Here is a 22,880-nt window from a genome sequence, read left to right on the forward strand (position 1 = left end):
ATCAACCCCAAAAGACCCACACCAAGACACGTCATAATTTCAATGGCAAATATCATCAACAAACAGAGAATCTTAAAGGCAACAAGAGAGAGACAGAGAGTTACCTACAAAGGAACCCCCATCAGATTATCAAATGATTACTCAACAAAAACACATCAAGCTAGAAGGGAATGGAAGGAGGTATACAAAGTATTGCAAAGCAAAGGACAGAATCCAAGAATACTCTATCCAGAAAGGCTATCATTCAAAATTGAAAGGGAAATCAGGAGCTTCGCAGACAAAAAAAGGCTAAGGGAGTTTATCACAACCAAACCAGCAATGCAAGAAATGCTAAAGGGAATACTGTAAAAAGAAGAAGTAAAAAGGTAAGAAGGAACACAGACACAAACATAGATATGACTACAAACAAATACCTTTCAGTAATAACTTTAAACGTTAATGGACTAAATGCTCCAATCAAAAGACATTGAGTGGCTGAATGGATAAAGAAACACAACCCATATATATGCTGTCTACAAGAGACCCACTCAGACCAAGAGACTCACACAGATTGAAGTGAAGGGATGAAAAAATAACTTTCAGGCAAATGGAAATAAAAAAAAGAGCTGGGGTAGCAATACTTATATCTGACAAAATAGACCTCAAAGTAAATGGCATAACAAGAGATAAGGAAGGCCACTTCATAATACTAAAGGGATCGATACAACAAGAGGATATAACCCTGATAGACATATATGCACCCAATGCAGGAGCACCCAAATACATAACAAAAGTCCTGGAAGATATCAAGGGAGAGATGAACAACAATACAATCATAGTAGGGGATGTTAATACACCACTGACATCACTGCATAAATCCTCCAGACAAAAAAATCAGTAAAGACACAGCAATCCTAAATGACTCACAAGATCAGATGGACTTAACTGAAATCTTCAGAACATTTCACCCCAAAGCCACGGAATATACATTCTTCTCAAGTGCACATAGGACATTTTCAAAAATAGACCACATATTGGGTCACAAGCAAAGTCTCCCCAAATTCAAGAAGATTGAAATCATACCAAGCATCTTCTCAGACCACAATGCCATAAAATTAGAAATAAACTACAATAAAAACAATCCAAAAATATCAAACACTTGGAAGCTCAATAGCATGCTATTAAATAATGATTGGGTTACCAAAGAGATCAAAGAAGAAATTAAAAGCATCCTGGAAACTAATGACAACAAAAACAAACAATCTAAAATCTATAGGACACAATGAAAGCAGTCCTGAGAGGGAAGTTTATAGCTCTACAAGCCTACCTCAAAAAACAAGAAAAAATGGTAGTAAATCATCTAACTCTACAACTCAAAGAAATAGAAAGAGATCAACAAGAAAAGCCCAGAGTGAGCAGAAGGATGGAGATAATAAAGATCAGGGCAGAAATAAATAACATAGAGACCAAAAAACAAACAAACAAAAAAAAAAACAATACAAAGATCAATGAAACCAAAAGCTGGTTCTTTGAAAGGATAAACAAGATTGATGAACCTCTAGCCAGGCTCACCAAGAAGCAAAGAGAGAGGACCCAAATAAACAAAATCAGAAATGAGAAAGGTGAAATAACAACATACCCCACAAAAATACAAAGGATTGTAAAAAATACTATGAACAACTCTATTCTAACAAACTAGACAACCTGGAGGAAATGGACACATTCCTAGAAAAATACAACCTTCCAAAACTCACTCAGGAAGAATCTAAACAGCTCAATATGCCAGTAACTATGGAAGAAATTGAAGCAGTCATCAAAAAGCTACCAGCAAACAAAAGCCTGGGGCCAGATGGCTTCACAGGGGAATTATACCAAACATTCAAGGAAGAAATAAAATCTATCCTCCTCAGACTATTCCAAAAAATTCAAGAGGAAGGAACATTTCCAAGCTCATTTTATGAAACCAGCATCACCCTAATATCAACACCAGATAAAGACAACACAATGAAGGAGAATTATAGGCCAATATCCCTCATGAACATAGATGCCAAAATCCTCAACAAAATTCTAGCAAATTGGATCCAGCAATACATCAGAAATATCACACACCATGACCAAGTAGGATTTATCCTGGGGATGCAAGGATGGTACAATATCCGCAAATCAATAAACGTGATACATCACATAAACAAATTGAGAGATAAAAATCACATAGTCATATCAATTGATGCAGAAAAAGCATTTGACAAAATCCAACACCCCTTCTTGAGCAAAACACTCAGCAAGGTGGGAATAGAAAGATCATACCTCAACATAATAAAAGCCATATATGAAAAACGCACAGCCAACATCATACTCAATGGACAAAACTAAAACCATTTCCCCTAAGAACAGGAACAAGACAGGGATGCCCACTCTCACCACTCCTGTTCAACATAGTACGGGAAGTACTAGCCATTGCAATTAGGCAAGAAGATGAAATAAAAGGCATACAAATTGGAAAAGAAGAAGTAAAGCTTTCCTTATTTGCAGATGACATGATATTGTACATAGAAAACCCTTGAGACTCCATCAAAAAATTATTAGACCTAATAAATGAATTTGGCAATGTAGCAGGATACAAAATTAATACCAACAAATCTTTGGCATTTCTTTACACCAATAGTGAACTTAGAGAAAAAGAGACTAAAAAAGCAATCCCATTTACCGTCGCACCAAAAAAATTAAGATACCTAGGAATAAACTTAACTAAGGAGGTAAAAGACCTATATGCGAAAAACTACAGGACACTGAAAAAAGAGATAGAGGAAGACATAAATAGATGGAAGGACATACTGTGTTCATGGATTTGTAGAATCAACATCATTAAAATGTCCATGCTACCCAAAGCAATCTACAGATTCAATGCAATCCCCATTAAAATACCAATGGCATATTTCACAGACCTACAACGAACTTTCCAAAAATTCATCTGGAATAAAATAAGACCCCGAATAGCCACAGTAATCCTGAGAAAGAAGAACAAAGTAGGTGGGACCTCAATACCAGTTTCAAGCTGTATTACAAAGCCACTGTTCTTCAAACAGCCTGGTACTGGCACAAGAATAGACATATAGATCAATGGAATAGAATAGAGAACCCAGAAATTGACCCAAATCACTATGCTTGATTAATATTTGACAAAGGATGCATGAACATACAATGGAGTCAAGATAGTCTCTTCAACAAATGGTGTTGGGAAAATTGGACAGATACATGCAAAAAAATGAAACTAGACCACCAACTTACACCATACACAAAAATAAACTCAAAATGGATAAAGGAGTTAAACATAAGATGGGAAACCGTAAAAATACTAGAGGAATCCACAGGCAGGAAAATCTCAGACATATGCCGAAGGAACTTCTTCACTGATACTGCTCCTAGGGCAATGGAAACTAAAGAGAAAATAAACAAATGGGACTACATCAAAATAAAATCTTTTGCACAGCAAAAGAAATCATCAACAAAACAATAAGAAAGCCCACTGCATGGAAGAACATATTTGCCAATGTCATCACTGATAAGAGTTTAATCTCCACTATTTACAGGGAACTCATACAACTTAACAAAAGGAAGATAAACAATCCAATCAAAAAATGGGCAATGGACCTAAATAGACACTTTTTGAAGGAGGACAGAAGGAAGGCTAAGCAAAACATGCTCAAAGTCATTAATCATCTGAGAGATGCAAATCAAAACAATGAGGTACCATCTCACACCTATCAGAATGGCTATCATCAACAAATCAACAAATGACAAGTGCTGGCGAGGATGCGGAGAAAATGGAACCCCCATGCACTGCTGTTGGGAATGCAGACTGGTGCAGCCACTGTGGAGAACAGTATGGAGTTTCCTCAAAAAACTGAAAATGGAACTCCCATTTGACCCAGTGATCCCACTTTTAGGAATATATCCCAAAAAACTAGAAACACGAATCAGAAAGGATATAGGCACCCCTATGTTCATAGCAGCACAATTCACCATAGCTAAGATTTGGAAACAGCCTAAGTGCCCATCAGTAGATGAGTGGATTAAAAAACTGTGGTACATCTACACAATGGAATACTACACTGCAGTAAAAAAGAAGGAGTTCGTACCATTTGCAACAGCATGCATGGAACTGGAGAGCATTATGCTAAGTGAAATAAGCCAGTCAGAGAACAATAAATACCACATGATCTCATTCATTTGTAGAATATAATGAACAACATAAACCAATGAACAGGGACAGATCCAGAGGCAGAGAAGCACCAATCAGACTGCCAGACCTCAGAAGGAAGGTAGGGGAGGGTGGGGGAAAGGAGGAGAGATCAACCAAAAGACTTGTATGCATGAATATAAGCCTAACCAATGGACATGAACACCAAGGGGGTGAGGGCATGAGTGGGGGTGGGGGGGGTTGGGAGGTTAATGGAGGGAATGAGGACACATATGTAATACCTTAATCAATAAAGAAATTAAAAAAAAAGAAAATGAACACACAACCCAAAACTTATAGGACACAGTGAAATCTGTCCTAAAAGGGAAATTCACACCAATACAGGCATATCTCAATAAGAAAGAAAAATTTCAAGTAAATAATCTAACTTTACACCTAAATGAACTAGAGAAGGAATAGCAAACATAGCCCAAAGTGAGTAGAATGAAGAAAATAATGAAGATTAGAGTGGAAATAAATGACATACAAACATACATACATATATATATATATATATATATATATATATATATATATATATGTTTAATAAAACCAAGGGCTAGTTCTTTGAAAAGATAAACAAGATTGATGAACTTTTAGCCAGACTCATCAAGAAACAAACAGAGAGAACCCAAATACATAAAATTAGAAATGAAAGAAGTAAAATAACAATTGACACCACAGAAATACAAAAGAGTGTAAAAAATACTATGAACAACTATATGCCAAGAATCTGGATCACCTGGACGAAATGAAAAAAATTCCTAGAAAAATACAACCTTCCAAAACTGAATCAGGAACAATCAGAAAAAAATAAATAGATTTATTACAACTAATACAATTGAAGCATCCTATATAATAGCTAATATGCAAATGGTCATCACGCCCTTGCGCCCTTGGGCCCTCGCACCGGGGCCGGGGACCTAAGGCCAGGCCGGGGGACCTGAGGCCACACACCTCGCCCAGCAGGGATTAACAGGGGACCTGAGGCTGCGCCCCCCTGCCTGGCGGGGCTTGATCGGGGACCTGAGGCTGTGCCCCCCGCCCAGCACTGGGCTGAGGGACCTGAGGCTGTGCCCCCCACCCTGCTGGGCTTGGCGGGGGTGGGGCCAGCTGGGTCTCACGCGATTTTGAGGCTCACGCGTGTAGGCGGGGACTTGACTCTGGGTCCCACAGTGCGCCCCAGACTCTGACAGGAAGATTTTCATATACATTTTACTAATTTTCTTTCATCTCTTACACTTCTATTAGAGAGAAAGGGCAAATAGCAATATAAAATATTTCCTCTAATTAATTCCCTTTTAATGTGCATGAATTTCATGCACCGGGTCACTAGTTAAGAATAAAAAAACTTCCAACAAACAAGTCCTGGACTGTATGGCTTCACAGGAGAACTTTAAAAAAACATTCAGAGGAGAACTAACACGTATTCTTCTCAAACTATTCCAAAAAATTCAAGAGAAGGGAAGACTCCTGAACTCATTTTACAACGCTAAAATTATCTTAATTCTAAAATCAGGTAAAGACACTACAAAGAAAAAAAATTATAGGCCAATATCCCTGATGAACATAGATGCTAAAATCCTCAAAAAATATTAGCAAACAGAATCCAGCAATACATTAAAAGGGTTATACCGCATGACCAAGTGGGATTAATTCTGGGGATGCAAAGTTGGTACAATATACCCAAATCAATAAATGTAATACACCACACAAACCAAATGAAGGATAAATATCACATGATCATATCAATAGATGCACAAAAAACATTTGATAAAATCCAGCACCCATTTATGATAAAAACAACTCTCAGCAAAGTGGGAATAGATGGAACATACCTCAACATAATAAAGGACATCTATGAGAAACCCACAGCCAACATTATATACAACAGACCAAAATTAAAAGTGTTTCCCTTAAAATTGGGACCAAGATAGGGATGCTCGCTTTCATCACTCTTATTTAACATAATACTGGAACTCCTAGCCACATCAATCAGACAAGAGGAAGAAATAAAAGGCATCCAAATTGGAAAGAAAGAAGTAAAACTGTCATTAATTGCAGATGACATGATACTGTATATATAGAACCCTACATATTTCATGAAAACACTTCTAGAACTAACAAATGAATTCAGTAAAGTGGTAGGATACAAAATAAATATCCAGAAATCAGTTGCATTTTTACCAATAATGAACTATCAGAAAGGGAAACTAAGAAAACGATTTCCATTCACAATTGCTTCAAAAGAAAGAAGGAAAGAAAGAAAGAACTAGAAATAAATTTAACCACGGATGCAAAAGACCTGTGCTCAGAAAATTATAAGACATTGAAGAAATAGAATAAGATACAAATAAGTGGAAGCACATACTGTCTTCATAGATAGGAACAATTAACATCATCAAAATACCCATACAACCCAAAGCATTCTATAGATTCAATGCAATTCCTATGAAGATACCAATGATATATTTCACAGAACTAGAAGAAATCTTCCAAAAATTTATATGGAACTACAAAAGACCCCAAATAGCCACAGCAATTTCAAGAAAAAAAAAAAAAAAAAACAGCCCTAGCCGGTTTGGCTCAGGATAGAGCATCAGCCTGTGGACTGAAGGGTCCCCGGGTTTGATTCCGGTCAAAGGCACATGCCCGGGTTGCAGTCTCGATCCCCCATAGGGGGTGTGCAGGAGGCAGCTGATCAATTATTCTCTCTCATCATTGATGTTTCTATCTCTCTCTCTCCCTCTCCCTTCTTCTATGAAATCAATAAAAATATATCTAACAAAGAAAGAAAGAAATACAAAGTTGGAAGAATTACACTAGCTGATATCAAATTATACTACAAGGCCAGAGTAATCAAAACAGCCTGGTACTGGCATAAAAACAGACCTATAGATCAACGGAATGGAATAGAGAACCCAGAAATCAACCCATGCATTTCTAGTAAATTAATATTTGACAAAGAAGGGAAGAATATACAAGGGGGTAAATATTGACTATTCAATAAAGAGTATTGGGAAAATTGGACAAATACCTACAACAAAATGAAACTAGACCACCTTCTTACAGAAGAATAAACTCAAAATAGTATACATACTTAAATGTAAGACTCAAAACCATAAAGATCCTAGAAGAAAACATAGGCAGTAAAATGTTGGGCATTTCTCTTAATAACATTTTTCTGATATATCTCCTCAGGCAAGGGAAACAAAAGTAAAAATAAACAAATGGGACTACATCAAACTAAAATTTTTTTTGTATAGCAAAGGAAAACAACAAAATGAAAAGGCAACCTCACACTTGTCAGAATGGCTACCTTCAATAAATCAAAGAATCAGAGAATATATTCACTGATGATTCATCTGATATGGGGTCAATATCCAAAATTTATAAAGAACTAATAAAACTGAACACCAAAAGCAAAATAAGACAAAAACAATCCAAATAAAAAATGGTCAAAGGGAGTTTTTCAGGAGAGGAAAAAATGGCGGCGGAATAGAAAGACGTGTCCCGAGCCTTGTCCTGGAGCAGATAGAAAGAACAGCTGAGGGTCGCACGCGGAGTGTTTGTTGGTGAGTTGAGGGAGAGCTATACTCGAGGAGACTGGGTTCCCTCCTGGAGCGACCAGCTCGGATGTGGAGACCGCATCATCTTGAAGGGGAAAGTTGATGTTATCGGAAGCCTAAAAATCTACAACTGCGGCACCCACCGAACAGCTGCGAACCCCAGAACACCCATCCACAATTGGCGCAAACACGCGGATTCAGAGGAGCCCTACACTCCACCATGGAAAGGTCAGATTTCGCCTGGGATAAGGTGAGGTCTCTGGTCCCAGCAGGAGAGAGAAAAGCATGCACTGCAGGAGCTGGAGGGCCTGGGAAGTCTGTGCCTAGAAAAATCCATGGCTGTTGGGGCTGGTGTGATCCATGAATGTGGAAGGGGGTCCTCAGAGCTGCTAAGAGAAAGGAACTCTAAAAAGCAACCCATTTTGATCTGATGGAAAAGGACAGCCTAAAAATTTTAAAAGTGTGCCGGCTGCTTAGACCCAAGGGGGAGAAAAAGACTGCACAGACTTGCGCGCAGCCCCAGAGTTCACACACTTACGCTGGCTCTTTTTTTTCTTTTTCCTCTTTGGATCCTTGCTTTTGATTACTAAGCCCAATGCATAGGAACACCCAATTGGGGACACCCTAAGAGACTGCAGGGGAAAGTTGTTTTTCTGGAACCTGGGGATAAGAGTGGGGAATAACCATCAGAGAACCAGCTCTGGGGCAACCCACTCCCCCAAACCAGTATTGAGTGCCACAGGGAAAGCAGGATCTAAGCACTGGTTAGAGAGGACCTATAGACCCGCAAGTCAACCCAGAAACACTGCCACCCAGGGGCTGAATAACAAATTGACTCTTGTGTAAACACAAAGGAATACAAGTAATTAAGACACACAGCCTGCTTAAAAATCAGGACTGGCTTACAACACTGAGGAGCAGTGGAACGCAGGGAACTGCAATACTGTCCTGACTGGAAAACAGGCGTGCCAAACAGAATAGTAGAGGAAGTAAATGACCTTCACTACTGCACATTTTTACTTTTATTTTTTTCAACTTTTATTTAAGAAACTAATTTTTTTCTTTTTTCCTCACTTGATTTTATCTTTTTAATTATTATATTTTTATTTTCAATCAGTATTATTACTACTACTATTTTACCTTTTTTTAAAAAAAAAAGTATCATTTTATTCTCTCTTTATTTCACTTTGGGATTAGTGTTCTACATTCTATTTTCATCTTTCCATTAGCATTGTTTCACTCTATCTCAACTCTACCTTTATGCCATCACTCTCTTCCTAACTTTTCCCCTTTTGTTGTCCTATTTCTCTTACCCTTTTCTTGCTTTATATGTACCCTATTCTTTCTTTTTACCCCCTGTTAAAATTTCAACCTACTTATATATCTAATTTCCAATCCCCTGCTCCAAGTCCATACACACCTTTCTCTTCTCTGTCTTCACTATATAAAAAATTGTTTTTCTCTCTGTCCTTTTGTTGTTGATTGCTTCATTGTTGATTATATCGATGTTTTATGCTTGTTTGTGAGATTGTTTTGCTTATTCTTTTTTGTTTGTTTGTTTTTGTTTGTTTTTTGCTTTTGTTTTCCCTCTCCTCGCTTGATCTTAGTTGTTATTTGTAGTTTGTATTCATCTCCAGGTACATATTGCTGGCATTTGTTGGGATTAGTGGCTGTTCTATTGGAGTTTTCTCCCCATATATATAGTTTGTTCCCCTCTTTTTTCTTATTCTCTTTCTTTTCTCTCTTACTTTCATTTTCCCTTTTCCCAATTTCATTTTTGCACTCCTTTCTTTTTTTCTCTTCTTCTTTCTTTCCTATCCTCTAATTTGCCTTTCTCTGGTGGTCACCTTTATTTGGGGTTATTAATATCATGAATACATTTCTGTTCAGTGCCTTGTGTGTTGTACCTGGTTGTGTTGTATTTTGTGCCTTTAAATCAATGCAGGAGAGAGAGAACTACATAACCAGACACCCAGAGAAGAGAGACCATGGGGAGACAAAGATACAGCCTGCATATGAAAGAAAGGGAGGCATCACCAGAAAAGGAAGTAAACGAAATGGAGGCAAGCAACCTGTCAGAGAAAGAATTCAGAAAAATGGTCATAAGGTGGCTGAAAAGAATGGAAGACAAATTCGACAATATGTGTAAGAACCAAGAGGAAATGAAAAATGACATCGCTCTGTAAAGAACTCAATAGAAAGCATCAAGAGTAGACTAGAAGAAGCAGAGGACCACATCAGTGAGCTAGAAGACAAGGTAGGAAAAAATACCCAAGTAGAGCAGCTTCTAGAAAAAACAAATAAAAAGCAGGTGGAGAGACCAAGGCAGTGGTTGGCAAACTATGGCTTGCGAGCCACTTGTTGCTCTTCGGCCCCTTGAGTCTGGCTCTTCCACAAAATACCATATGCGGGCGTGCACGTACAGTGCGACTGAAACTTCGGGGCCCATGCGCAGAAGTCGGTTTTCAGCTGACAAAGAAATTTCAGTTGTTGTACTATTGATATTTGGCTCTTTTGACTAATGAGTTTGCCGACCACTGGCCTAAGGGAACTTTGGGACAACATGAAACAAAACAACGTCCGCATAATAGAGATTCCAGAAGGAGAGAAAACTGAGCAAGGAATAGAAAACCTGTTTAAAGAAATAATGACAGAAAACTTCCCTGATATAGGGAAGAAAAAGCCACACAAATCCAAGAAGGTCACAGAGTCCAAAGCAAAATGAACCCCAAAAGACCGATGCCAAGGCACATTATAATTAAATTGGCAAACACCAATGACAAAGTAAGAATCTTAAAAGCGGACAGAGAGAGACAGAAAGTTACCTACAAAGAAACCCCCATCAGACTAGCAATGGATTTCTCAACAGAAACTCATCAGGCCAGAAGGGAATGGAATGAAATATACAAAGTCATGCAAAAGAAGGGTCTGAATCCAAGAATACTGTACCCAGCAAGGCTATCAATCAAAATTGAAGGTGAAATCAGGAGCTTCACAGACAAAAAAGGACTAAGGGAATTTATTACCACCAAACCAGCAATGCAAGAAATAATAAAGGGTCTGCTGTGACAAAAAGAAATAGGAAGTGAAGAAGGAACACAGGGGTAAAGAATAAAAATGGTGACAAATAAGCGCCTATCAATAATAACTTTAAATGTAAATGGATTAAATGCCCCAATCAAGAAACATAGGGTAACGGATTGGATAAGAAAACACAACCCATATATCTGCTGTCTACAAGAAACACACTTCAGAAAAAAAGATGCACACAGACTGAGGGTGAAGGGATGTAAAAAGGTTTTTCAGGTGAATGGAAATGAAAAAAAAAGCTGGGTTAGCAATACTTATATCTGACAAAATAGATCTCAAAGTGAAGGACATAACAAGAGATAAGGATGGCCACATCATAATACTAAAGGGAGGAACCAACAGGAAAAAATAACTCTGGTAAACATATATGCACCAAATACAGGAGCACCCAAATACGTAAAAAAAAAACTCCTGGAGGATATCAAGGGAGAGATTGACAGCAATACAATCATAGTAGGAGACTTTAATACCCTACTATCACTATTGGACAAATCCTCTAAACAAAAAAATCAGCAAAGAAACATCAATCCTAAATGACTCACAGGACCAGATGCAATTAATTGACACTTTCAGAACATTTCACCCGAAAGCCACAGAATATACATTCTTCTCAAGTGCACATGGGTCATTTTCAAAGATAGACCATATGATGGGTCATAGGCAAAGTCTCTTCAAATTCAAGAAGATAGAAATCATATCAAGCATCTTCTCAGACCACAGTGGCATAAAACTGGAAATCAACTACAATAAAAACAACCCAAAGAAATCAAACACATGGAGGCTAAACAACATGCTATTAAACCATGACTGGGTTACCAGAGAGATCAAAGAAGAAATAAAAAACATCATGGCAACAAATGACAATGAAAACACAACAATCCAAAATCTATGGGAAACAGTGAAAGCAGTCTTGAGAGGGAAGTTCATAGCTCTACCAGCATACTGCAAAAAACAAGAAACAATGGTAATAAATTACCTAACCCTACAATCAAAGAGTTAGAAAGAGAGCAACAAGAAAAGCCCAGTGTAAGCAGAAGGAAGGAAAAAATAAAGATCAGAGTGGAGATAAATGACATTGAGACCAAAAAAAAAAAAAAATACAAAAGATCAACAAAACCAAGAGCTGGTTCTTTGAAAGGATAAACAAGATTGATGAACCTCTAGCCAGGCTCACCAAGAAGCAAAGAGAGAGGACCCAAATAAACAAAATCAGAAATTAAAGAGGAGAAATAACAACAAACCCCACAGAAATAAAAAGGATTGTTAAAAAATACTATGAACAACTGTATTCCAACAAACTGGACAACCTGGAGGAAATGTACATATTCCTAGAAAAATATAACCTTCCAAAACTCACTCAGGAAGAATCTAAACATCTCAATAGGCCAATAACTACAGAAGAAATTGAAGCAGTCATCAAAAAGCTTCCAGCAAACAAAAGCCTGGGGCCAGATGGCGTCACAGGGGAATTTTACCAAATATTCAAGGAAGAAATAAAACCTATATTCCTCAGACTTTCCACAAAATTCAAGAGGGAGGAATACTTTCAAGCTCATTCTATGAAGCCAGCATCACCCTAATATCAACACCAGATAAAGACAACACAATGAAAGAGAATTACAGGCCATGAACATAGATGCCAAAATCCTCAACAAAATTCTACCAAATCGGATCCAGCAGTATATAAGAAAGATCATACTCCATGACCAAGTAGGATTTATCCTGGGGATGCAAGGATGGTACAATATCTGCAAATCAATAAACGTGATACATCACATAAACAAATTGAGAGATAAAAATCACATAGTCATATCAATTGATGCAGAAAAAGCATTTGACAAAATCCAACACCCTTTCTTTACAAAAAGTCTCAACAAGGTGGGAATAGAAGGATCTTACCTCAACATAATAAAAGCCATATATGATAAACACACAGTTAACATCATACTCAATGGGCAAAAACTAAAACAATTTCCCCTAAGAATAGGAACAAGACAGGGATGCCCACTCCTGTTCGTCATAGTACTGGAAATATTAGCCATTGCAATTAGACAGGAAGAAGAAATAAAAGGCATACAAATTGGAAAAGAAGAAGTAAAGCTGTCCTTATTTGCAGATGACATGATATTGTACATAAAAAACTCTAAAGAGTCCATCAAAAAACTAATAGACTTAATAAATGAATTGGGCAATGTAGCAGGATACAAAATTAACGCCAAGAAATCTATGGCATTTCTATACACCAATAGTGAACTTACAGAAAGAGAGACTAAAAAACCAATCCCATTTACCATCGCACCAAAAAAATTAAGATACCTAGGAATAAACTTAACTAAGGAGGTAAAAGACCTATATGCGGAAAACTACAGGACACTGAAAAAAAGAGATAGAGGAAGACATAAACAGATGGAAGAACATACCATGTTCATGGATTGGGAGAATCAACATGATTAAAATGTCCATACTACCCAAAGCAATCTATAGATTCAATGCAATCCCCATTAAAATACCAACAGCATATTTCACAGACCTAGAAAGAACTCTCCAAAAATTCATCTGGAATAAAAAAAAGATCCCAAATAGCCACAGAAATCCTGAGAAAGAAGAACAAAGTAGGTGGGATCTCAATACCAGATTTCAAGCTGTATTACAAAGCCACTGTTCTCAAAACAGCCTGGTACTGCACAAGAACAAACATATAGACCAATGGAATAGAATAGAGAATCCAGATATCGACCCAAACTAATATTTGACAAAGGAGGCATGAACATACAATGGAGTCAAGACAGTCTCTTCAATAAATGGTGTTGGGAAGATTGGACAGATACATGCAAAAAAAATGAAACTAGACCACCAACTTTCACCATACACAAAAATAAACTCAAAATGGATAAAGGACTTAAACATAAGACGAGAAACCATAAAAATACTAGAGGAATCCACAGGAAGAGAAATCTCAGACATATGCTGAAGCAATTTCTTCACCAATACCACTCCTAGGGCAATGGAAGCTAAAGAGAAAATAAACAAATGGGACTACATCAAAATAAAAAGCTTTTGCACAGCAAAAAAAAACCATCAACAAAACAACAAGAAAGCCCACTGTATGGGAGAACATAGTTGCAAATATTATCACTGATAAAGGTTTAATCTCCAACATCTACAGGGAACTTATACAACTTAATAAAAGGAAGATAAATGATCCAATAAAAAAATGGGCAATGGACCTAAATGGAATCTTTTCGAAAGAAAACGGAAGGCCAAGAGACATATGAATACATGCTCAAAGTCACTGATTATCAGAGAGATGCAAATCAAAACGACAATGGGGTACCATCTCACATCTGTCAGAATGGCTATTATCAACAAATCAACAAACGACAAGTGCTGGCTAGGATGCGGAGATAAAGGAACCTTCGTGCACCTCTGGTGGGAATGCAGACTGTTGCAGCCACTGTGGAGAACAGTATGGAGTTTTCTCAAAAAACTAAAAATGGAGTTCCCATTTGACCCAGTAATACCACTTCTAGGAATATATCCCAAGAAACTAGAAACACCAATCAGAAAGTATATATGCACCCCTATGTTCATAGCAGCACAATTCACCATTGCTAAGATTTGGAAATAGCCTAAATGCCCATCAGCAGATGAGTGGATTAGAAAACTATGGTACATCTACACAATGGAATACTACGCTGCAGTAAAAAAGAAGGAATTCTTACCATTTGCAGCAGCATGGATGGACCTGGAGAGCATTATGTTAAGTGAAATAAGCCAGGCAATGAAAGAGAAACACCACATGATCTCACTCATTTATGGAAAATAAAGAACATTATAACCTGATGAATAAAAAGATAGATACAGAGGCAGTAAAGCACCGAACAGACTGTCAAATTACAGTGGGAAGGTTGGGGATTGTTGGGGAGGGAGAAAAATAGATCAACCAAGGGACTTATATGCATGCATATAAGCACACCAATGGACACAAGACACTGGGCGGGGTGGGATGAGGGCATGCGACAGGGGTAGGGGAGGCTGGGGGAAGGTCAATGGGGAAAAATAGAGATATATGTACTAATATATGTAATATTATAAACAATAAAAAATGGTCAAAGGACCTGAGTAGATACTTCTCCAAAAAGGACAAACAGATGGACAACAGACATATGAAAAAAAATGATCAAAGTCACTAATCATCAGAGAAATTCAAATTAAAACCACAATGTGATAGCACCTCACACCTGTCAGAATGGCTACCATAAATAAATCAACAAACAAGTTTTGATGAGGATGTAAAGAAAAGGGAAACCTGGTACATTGTTGGTTGGAATGTGGATTGGTGCAGCCACTGTGCAAAGCAGTATGGCATTTCCTCAAAAAAATTAAAAATGGAACTTCCCTATGACCCCATGATTCCACTTCTGGGAATATATCCGAAAAAACCCAAAACACTAATTTGAAAGAATATATGCACCCTGATATTTATGGCAGCGTTATTTACAACAGCCAAGATCTGGAAGCACCAAGTGACCATCAGTAAATGAATGGTTAAAAAACGGTGGTACATCTACACAATGGAATGCTACCCTGCTGTGAAAAAAGAAGGAAACGTTTACCATTAGCACCAGTATGGATGAAGCTGGAGAGTGTTATCTGGAGAGTATTATGCTAACTGAAATAAACCAGTTAGAGAAAGACAAATACCACATGATTTCACTTATATGTGGAATCTAATGAACAAAATAAATTAGCAAACAAAACTGAAACAGACTCAGAGATGCAGACCCCAGACTGACAGCTGTTGCGGGGGGTGGGGTTGGGTGGGTGGGTGAGAAAGGTGAAGGCATTAAACAACAACAACAAAAATAAACCTCATCAACACAGACAACAGTATGGTGATTACCAGAGGAAAAAGGAGGTGAGGGGAGGTAGAAGAGGACAAAGGACAGATAAATTGTATTGGACAAAGACTTGACTTGGGGAGGTGGGGTAAGAACACAATAAAATATACAGATGATGTATTATAGAATTATACATTTGAAGACTATATAATTTTATTAACCAATCAACTCAATAAATTTAATGTTAAAAATACTAAGCATCTTCTGAGCCTTCAGTGAGTCATACTTCTTTCGCTGCTGGAGGGTCTTGCCTCAATGTTGATGGCTCATGACTGATCAGGGTGGTGTTTGCTGAATTTGGGGTGGCTGCAGGTAATTTTTTAAAGGGGGAGAGATCAACCAAAGGACTTGTATGCATGCATATAAGCCTAACCAATGGACACAGACACCAGGGGGGTGAGGGCATGAGTGGGGAGTGGGGGGGCAATGGGGAGAAATGAATACATATGTAATACTTTAATCAATAAAGAAAAAAAAGACAAGAAGTTTTCTGTATCAATTGACTCTTGCTTTCCTAAATGATTTCTCTATAGCATATACGTAATGCTGTTTGATAGCATTTGACCTAAAGTAGAAAGAACATCTTTCAAAATTGGAGCCCGTTTTCTCAAACCCTGCCATTACTTTATCAGCTAAGTTTACGTAATTTTATAAAACTTTTGTTGTCATTTTAACAATCTGCACAACATCATCAACCAGGAGTAGATTCCATCTGTAAAAACAAACAAAAAAACATTTTTGCCCTAGCCGGTTTGGCTCAGTGGATAGAGTGTTGGTCTATGGACTGAAGGGTCCCAGGTCCGATTCTGGTCAAGGACGCATGCCCAAGTTGCCAATCAATGATTCTTTCTCATCATTGATGTTTCTATCTTTCTCTCCCTCTCCCTGCCTCTCTTAAATGAATAAAAATATATTTAAAACAAACAAACAAAACAAACCATTTTCTCTCACTGAGTATGATGTTGGCTGTAGGTTTGTCATATGGCCTTTATTATGCTAGATGTGATGCCTCTATTCCCACTTTGCTGAGAGTTTTTATAAAAAATGGGTGTTGGATTTTGTTGAATGCTTTTTCTGTGTCTATTGATATGATCATGCGATTTTTGTCTTTCAATTTGCTTATGTGGTTGATTACATTTATTGATTTGTGAATATTGTAGCAGCCTGGCATGCCTGGAATAAATCACACGTGGCCATGCTGTATGATCTCTTAAATATATTGTTGAATCCAATTTGCTAATATTTTGTTGAGTATTTAACGTTCATCAGAGATATTGGCCAGTAGTTCTCTTTCTTTGTAGTATCTTTATCCGGTTTTGGGATATGATAATGCTGGCCTCATTAAAAGAGCTTGGAAATGTTCCTTCCTCTTGGATTTTTTGGAATAGTTTGAGGAGGATAGATGTTAGTTCTTCTTTGAATGTTTGGTAAAACTTCACTGTGGCCCTGGTCGGTTTGGCTCAATGGATGGAGCGTCGGCCTGCAGACTGGGGGGTCCCAGGTTCAATTTTGGCCAGGGGCGCATGCCCGGGTTGTGGGCTCAATCCCCAGTGGGGGGCGTGCAGGAGGCAGCAGATCAATGATTCTCATCATTGATGTTTCTATATCTCTATCCCTCTCCCTTCCTCTCTGGAATCAATAAAGAAATATATTTTTAAAAAAAAAAAACTCCACTGAGAAGTCTTCCAGACCAGGGCTTTTGTTTGCTTGGAGTTATTATTATTATTATTATTATTATTATTATTACTGCTTCAATTTCACCAATTGTTATCACCTCAATCATGTTTTCTGATTGAGGTTTGGAAGGTTGTATTATTCTAGGACTTTATTCATTTTGTCCAGGTGGTCCAGATTCTTGGCATATAGTTGTTCATAGTATTCTTCTTACAATCTTTTTTATTTCTGTGATGTCATTTGTTACTGCCTCTTTCATTTCTGATTTTATGTATTTGGGTTCTCTCTCTTTGTTTCTTGATGAATCTAGCTAAAGTTACATCAATCTTGTTTATCTTTTCAAAGAACCAGCTCTTAGTTTCATTGATCTTTTGTGTTGTTTTTTGTCTCTATGCATTTCTTTCTGCTCTGACCTTTATTATTTCTTTCCTTCTACTTACTCTGGGCTTTTCTTGTTGTTCTCTTTCTAGTTCTTTAAATTGCAGGGTTAGATAGTTTATTAGTGCTTTTTCTTGTTTCTTGAGGTAGGCCTGTAATGCTATGAACTTCCCTCTCAGGACTGATTTCACTGTGTCCCATATGTTTTTGGATTTTGTTGGTTCAATTTCATTTGCTTCCAGGAAGTTTTTTATTTCTTCCTTGATCTGATTGGTAACCCATTCATTGTTTAATAACATGCTATTTAGCCTCCCTGTGTTTGAATGTTTTTGAGTGTTTTTATTGTAGTTGATTTTTAGTTTCATGCCATTGTGATCCAATAAGATGCTTGATATGATGTCAATCTTGTTGAACTTGTAGAGACTTGTTTTGTGTCCTAAAATGTAATCTATTTTTAAGAATGTCCCATGTGCACTTGAGAAGAATGTATATTCTGAAGATTTGGGGTGAAATGTTCTGTAAATGCCAATTCTATCTGATCTAGTATGTCATTTAGAGACACTGTTTCCATATTGATTTTTTTTTTTTTGGTCTGGGAGATCTATGCAGTGAAGTCAACGGAGTGCTAAAGTCCCCTACTAAGACTGTGTTGCTGTTGATCTCCCTCTTAAAAGTCCTATGTAATTTTTTATATGTTTAGGTGCTCCTATATGGGGTATATACATGTTTACTAGGGTTATGTCCTCTTGTTGGATCGATCCCTTTCAATTGTTATGACTTTCATTTTGAAGTCTACTTTGTTATATATGAGTATTGCCATCCCAACTATTTTTATTTCCATTTGCATGGAAAATCATACTCAATGGGCAAAATCTAAAACCATTCTCTTAAATACAGGAATAAGACAGGAATGTCCACTTACCCCATTCTCATTCAACAATGTAGTGGAAGTCTTATACACAACAATCAGAAAAGAAGAAAAAATAAAAGGCATCCAAATTAGAAAGGAGGAAATAAAACTGTCATTATTCACAAGTGACATGATATTGTACATAGAAAACCCTAAAGACTCCACCAAAAACTACTAGATTTAATAAAAGAATTTGGCAATGTATCAGGATACAAAATTAACACTCAGAAATTGATGGCATTTTTATACACCAGTAATGAATTCTCAGAAAAAGAAACTTAAAAAACAATCTCATTTACTTTGGCAACAAAAGGTATACTTAGGAATAAACTTAACCAAGGCACTAAAAGATTTCTACTCAGAAAACAACAGGACATTGAAAAAAGAGATAGAGGAAGACATAAACAGATGGAAGAACATACCATGTTCATGGATTGGGAGAATCAACAACATTAAAATGTCCATACTACCCAAAGCAATCTATAGATTCAATGCACTCCCCGTTAAAATACCAACAGCATATTTCACAGACCTAGAAAGAACTCTCCAAAAATTCATCTGGAATAAAAAAAGATCCCAAATAGCCACAGAAATCCTGAGAAAGAAGAACAAAGTAGGTGGGATCTCAATACCAGATTTCAAGCTGTATTACAAAGCCACTGTTCTCAAAACTGCCTGGTACTGGCACAAGAACAGACATACAGATCAATGAAATAGAATAGAGAACCCAGAAATCGACTCAAATCACTATGCTTGATTAATATTTGACAAAGGAGGCATGAACATACAATGGAGTCAAGACAGTCTCTTCAATAAATGGTGTTGGGAAAATTGGACAGATACATGCAAAAAAATGAAACTAGACCACCAACTTACACCATACACAAAAATAAACTCAAAATGGATCAAGGACTTAAACATACGACAAGAAACCATAAAAATACTAGAGGAATCCACAGCCAGAAAAATCTCTGACATATGCTGAAGCAATTTCTTCACTGATACTGCTCCTAGGGCAATGGAAACTAAAGTGAAAATAAACAAATGGGATTACATCAAAATAAAAAGCTTTTGCACAGCAAAGGAGACCATCAATAAAACAACAAGAAAGCCCACTGCATGGGAGAACATATTTGCCAATGATATCAACGATAAGGGTTTAATCCAGGGGTGGGCAAACTTTTTGACTTGAGGGCCACAATGGGTTCTTAAACTGGACCGGAGGGCCGGAACAAAAGCATGGATGGAATGTTTGTGTGAACTAATATAAATTCAAAGTAAAGGAGCGGAGGGGAGAGCAAGAGAACCCTCCGCTCTTTCGGCTCCGCGGGCCGGATAGAACAGCCGAACGGGCCAGATCCGACCCGCAGGCCGTAGTTTGCCCACAGCTGGTTTAATCTCCAACATTTACAGGGAACTCATGCAGCTTAACAAAAAGAAGATAAACAACCCAATCGAAAAATGGGCAACTGATCTAAATAGACACTTTTCGAAAGATGACAGAAGGAAGGCCAAGAGACATATGAAAACCTGCTCAAAGTCACTAATCATCAGAGAGATGCAAATCAAAACAACAATGGGGTACCATCTCACACCTGTCAGAATGGCTATTATCAACAAGTCAACAAATGACATGTGCTGGCGTGGATGGGGAGAAAAAGGAACCCTTGTGCACTGCTGGTGGGAATGCAGACTGGTGCAGCCACTGTGGAGAACAGTATGGAGTTTCCTCAAAAAACTAAAAATGGAACTCCCATTTGACCCAGTGATCCCACTTCTAGGAATATATCCTAAGAAACTAGAAACACGAATCAGAAAGGATATATGCACCCCTATGTTCATAGCAGCACAATTCACCATAGCTGAGATTTGGAAACAGCCTAAGTGCCCATCAGCAGATGAGTGGATTAAAAAACTGTGGTACATCTACACAATGGAATACTACACTGCGGTAAAAAAGGAGTTCTTGCCATTTGCAACAACATGGATGGAGATGTAGAGCATTATGCTAAGTGAAATAAGCCAGGTAGAGAAAGATAAATATCACATGATCTCTCTCATTTGTGGAATATAATGAACAACATAAATTGATGAACAAAAATAGATCCAAAGACAGAGAAACATCAATCAGAATGTCAAACCTCAGGGAAGGTAGGGGAGGGTGGGGGTAAGGTGGAGAGATCAACCAAAGGACTTATATGCATGCATTAAGCCTAATCAATGGACACAGACAACAGGGGGGTGGGGGCATGAATAGGAGGTGGGGGTAATGGGGGAATAAGGACACATATGTAATACCTTAATCAATAAAAGAATTTTTTAAAAAAAGAAACCATCAACAAAATGAAAAGGGAGTCCACTGTATGGGAGAACATATTTGCCAATGATACATCTGATAAAGGGTTAGTTTCCAAAATATTTAAATAATTCATACAAATTAACAAAAGGAGAGACAAACAATCCAATAAAAAATGGACAAAGCACCTAAATAGACATTTCTCCAAAGAGGACACAGAGAGGGCCAAGAGGCATATGAAAACATGCTCAAAGTCACTAATCATCAGAGAGTTGCAAATTAAAACATCAATGAGGTAGCATCTCACACCTGTCAGAATGGCTGCCATTAACAAATCAACAAACAGCAAGTGCTGGCGAGGATGCGGAGAAAAGGGAGCCCTAGTACACTGCTGGTGGGAATGCAGACTGGTGCAGCCACTATGGAAAACAGTATGGAGTTTCCTCAAAAAATGTAAAATGGAGCCGTTCATAACTAGCCGGTGCTGCTGGGAGGTGCTGCTGGGACCCACTGTTTTCGCAGAGTCTGCTGCCGGCCAGTCATGGGGCTGCTGGAGCTATGCCAGCAGGTGTTTGGCACCTCTAACCTTTACCTTTAGAGCTGGGTGTGCGGTTAGAAGAGGTGTCCCTGCAAGTGCACCGGACTGGCTGGGCGAGGACGACAAGGAAGGTGCCACCTGCCGCTTCCAGATCCTCGAGGAAAGTCTACTCCCTTCTGAGTAACAAGGAGCAGAAAGCAGTGTATGATGAGCAGGGGACAGTGGATGAGGATTCTGATGTGCTCAACCAAGATGGGGATTGGGAAACATATTGTAGGTTACTCTTTTAAAATATATCTCTAGAAGACATTTTTTTGAAAAGATATACAAATGAAATGAAGAAGAGCTGGCTGATATCAAACAGGCTTATCTGGACTTCAAAGGGGACATGGGTAAGATCATGGAGTCTCTGGTGTGCATGCAGTACACAGAGGAACCCAGGATAAGGAACATTATTTAGCAAGCCATTGCTGCTGGAGAAGTCCCATCCTATAAGGCCTTTGTCAAAGAATCGAAGCAAAAGATGAATGCTCGGAAAAGGAGTGCCCAGGAAGAGGCTAAAGAAGCAGAAATGAGCAGGAAGGAGTTAGGACTTGATGAAGAAGATAATTTGAAAGCACTCATTCAGAACAGAAAGAAGGATTGGCAAAAAGAAATGGACAATTTTCTGGCTCAGATGGAAGCAAAGTACTGCAAACCTTCCAAACGAGGAGGGGAAAAACATCTCTCAAGAAAGAAAAGAAATAATGGAATTTTCTCTTCAAATGTCGTTAGGGGTTAATTAATGCCATTGTAGGGAAGGTAAAGTCAAGATCCAAAGACAAAAGTCAATTGAACCCTTGAGAAAAACTCTTTTCCACCTAAACTATTCAGATTGAGTACATAAACCAGAGTCTCTCAACCTGAACTTATATCCTAGAAATCCCCTAACATTCTGTGAAGTCCAGTCCTCCTATGGAGGAATTTGGTGATGGTCATTGAGGAAAGAGGGGGAGGTTGGTATATTTCTGACAGCACTTGCTTCTGTGGATCTTTTGTACAAGGAACTCTAACTAGAATGTGGATCTGTCCATACTTTCTTTACCAGCTGTCATTTTGCCACACAAGAGTGAGCTCCAGAGTATTCAGAGTGATGTGTGTGTTTATTAGAACAAGTACGCTACCTGGCTAGAATGTCTTCAGAACACTTGCTGGACATTTGTCTTCCAAATATTTAACAGTTTGCTTTCAGTCTTAAAACTCTTGAATAGATCCTCTCTCTCTCTCTCTCTCTCTCAATTCAAACAGGTTTTGTACTCTTTGCTT

The 22,880-nt window shown here is 38.0% G+C and overlaps 1 pseudogene across 1 annotated transcript; it reads left to right on the forward strand.

Annotated features, from left to right (window-relative positions):
- Positions 1-21,578: 21,578 nt before the first annotated feature.
- Positions 21,579-22,322, forward strand: LOC308240461 (dnaJ homolog subfamily C member 9-like; annotated as a pseudogene). The gene has a single exon. The product of its transcript is annotated as a dnaJ homolog subfamily C member 9-like (transcript).
- Positions 22,323-22,880: the final 558 nt, after the last annotated feature.

Source organism: Plecotus auritus, assembly GCF_963455305.1.
Source record: "Plecotus auritus genome assembly, chromosome: X".
Taxonomy (NCBI): domain Eukaryota; kingdom Metazoa; phylum Chordata; class Mammalia; order Chiroptera; family Vespertilionidae; genus Plecotus; species Plecotus auritus.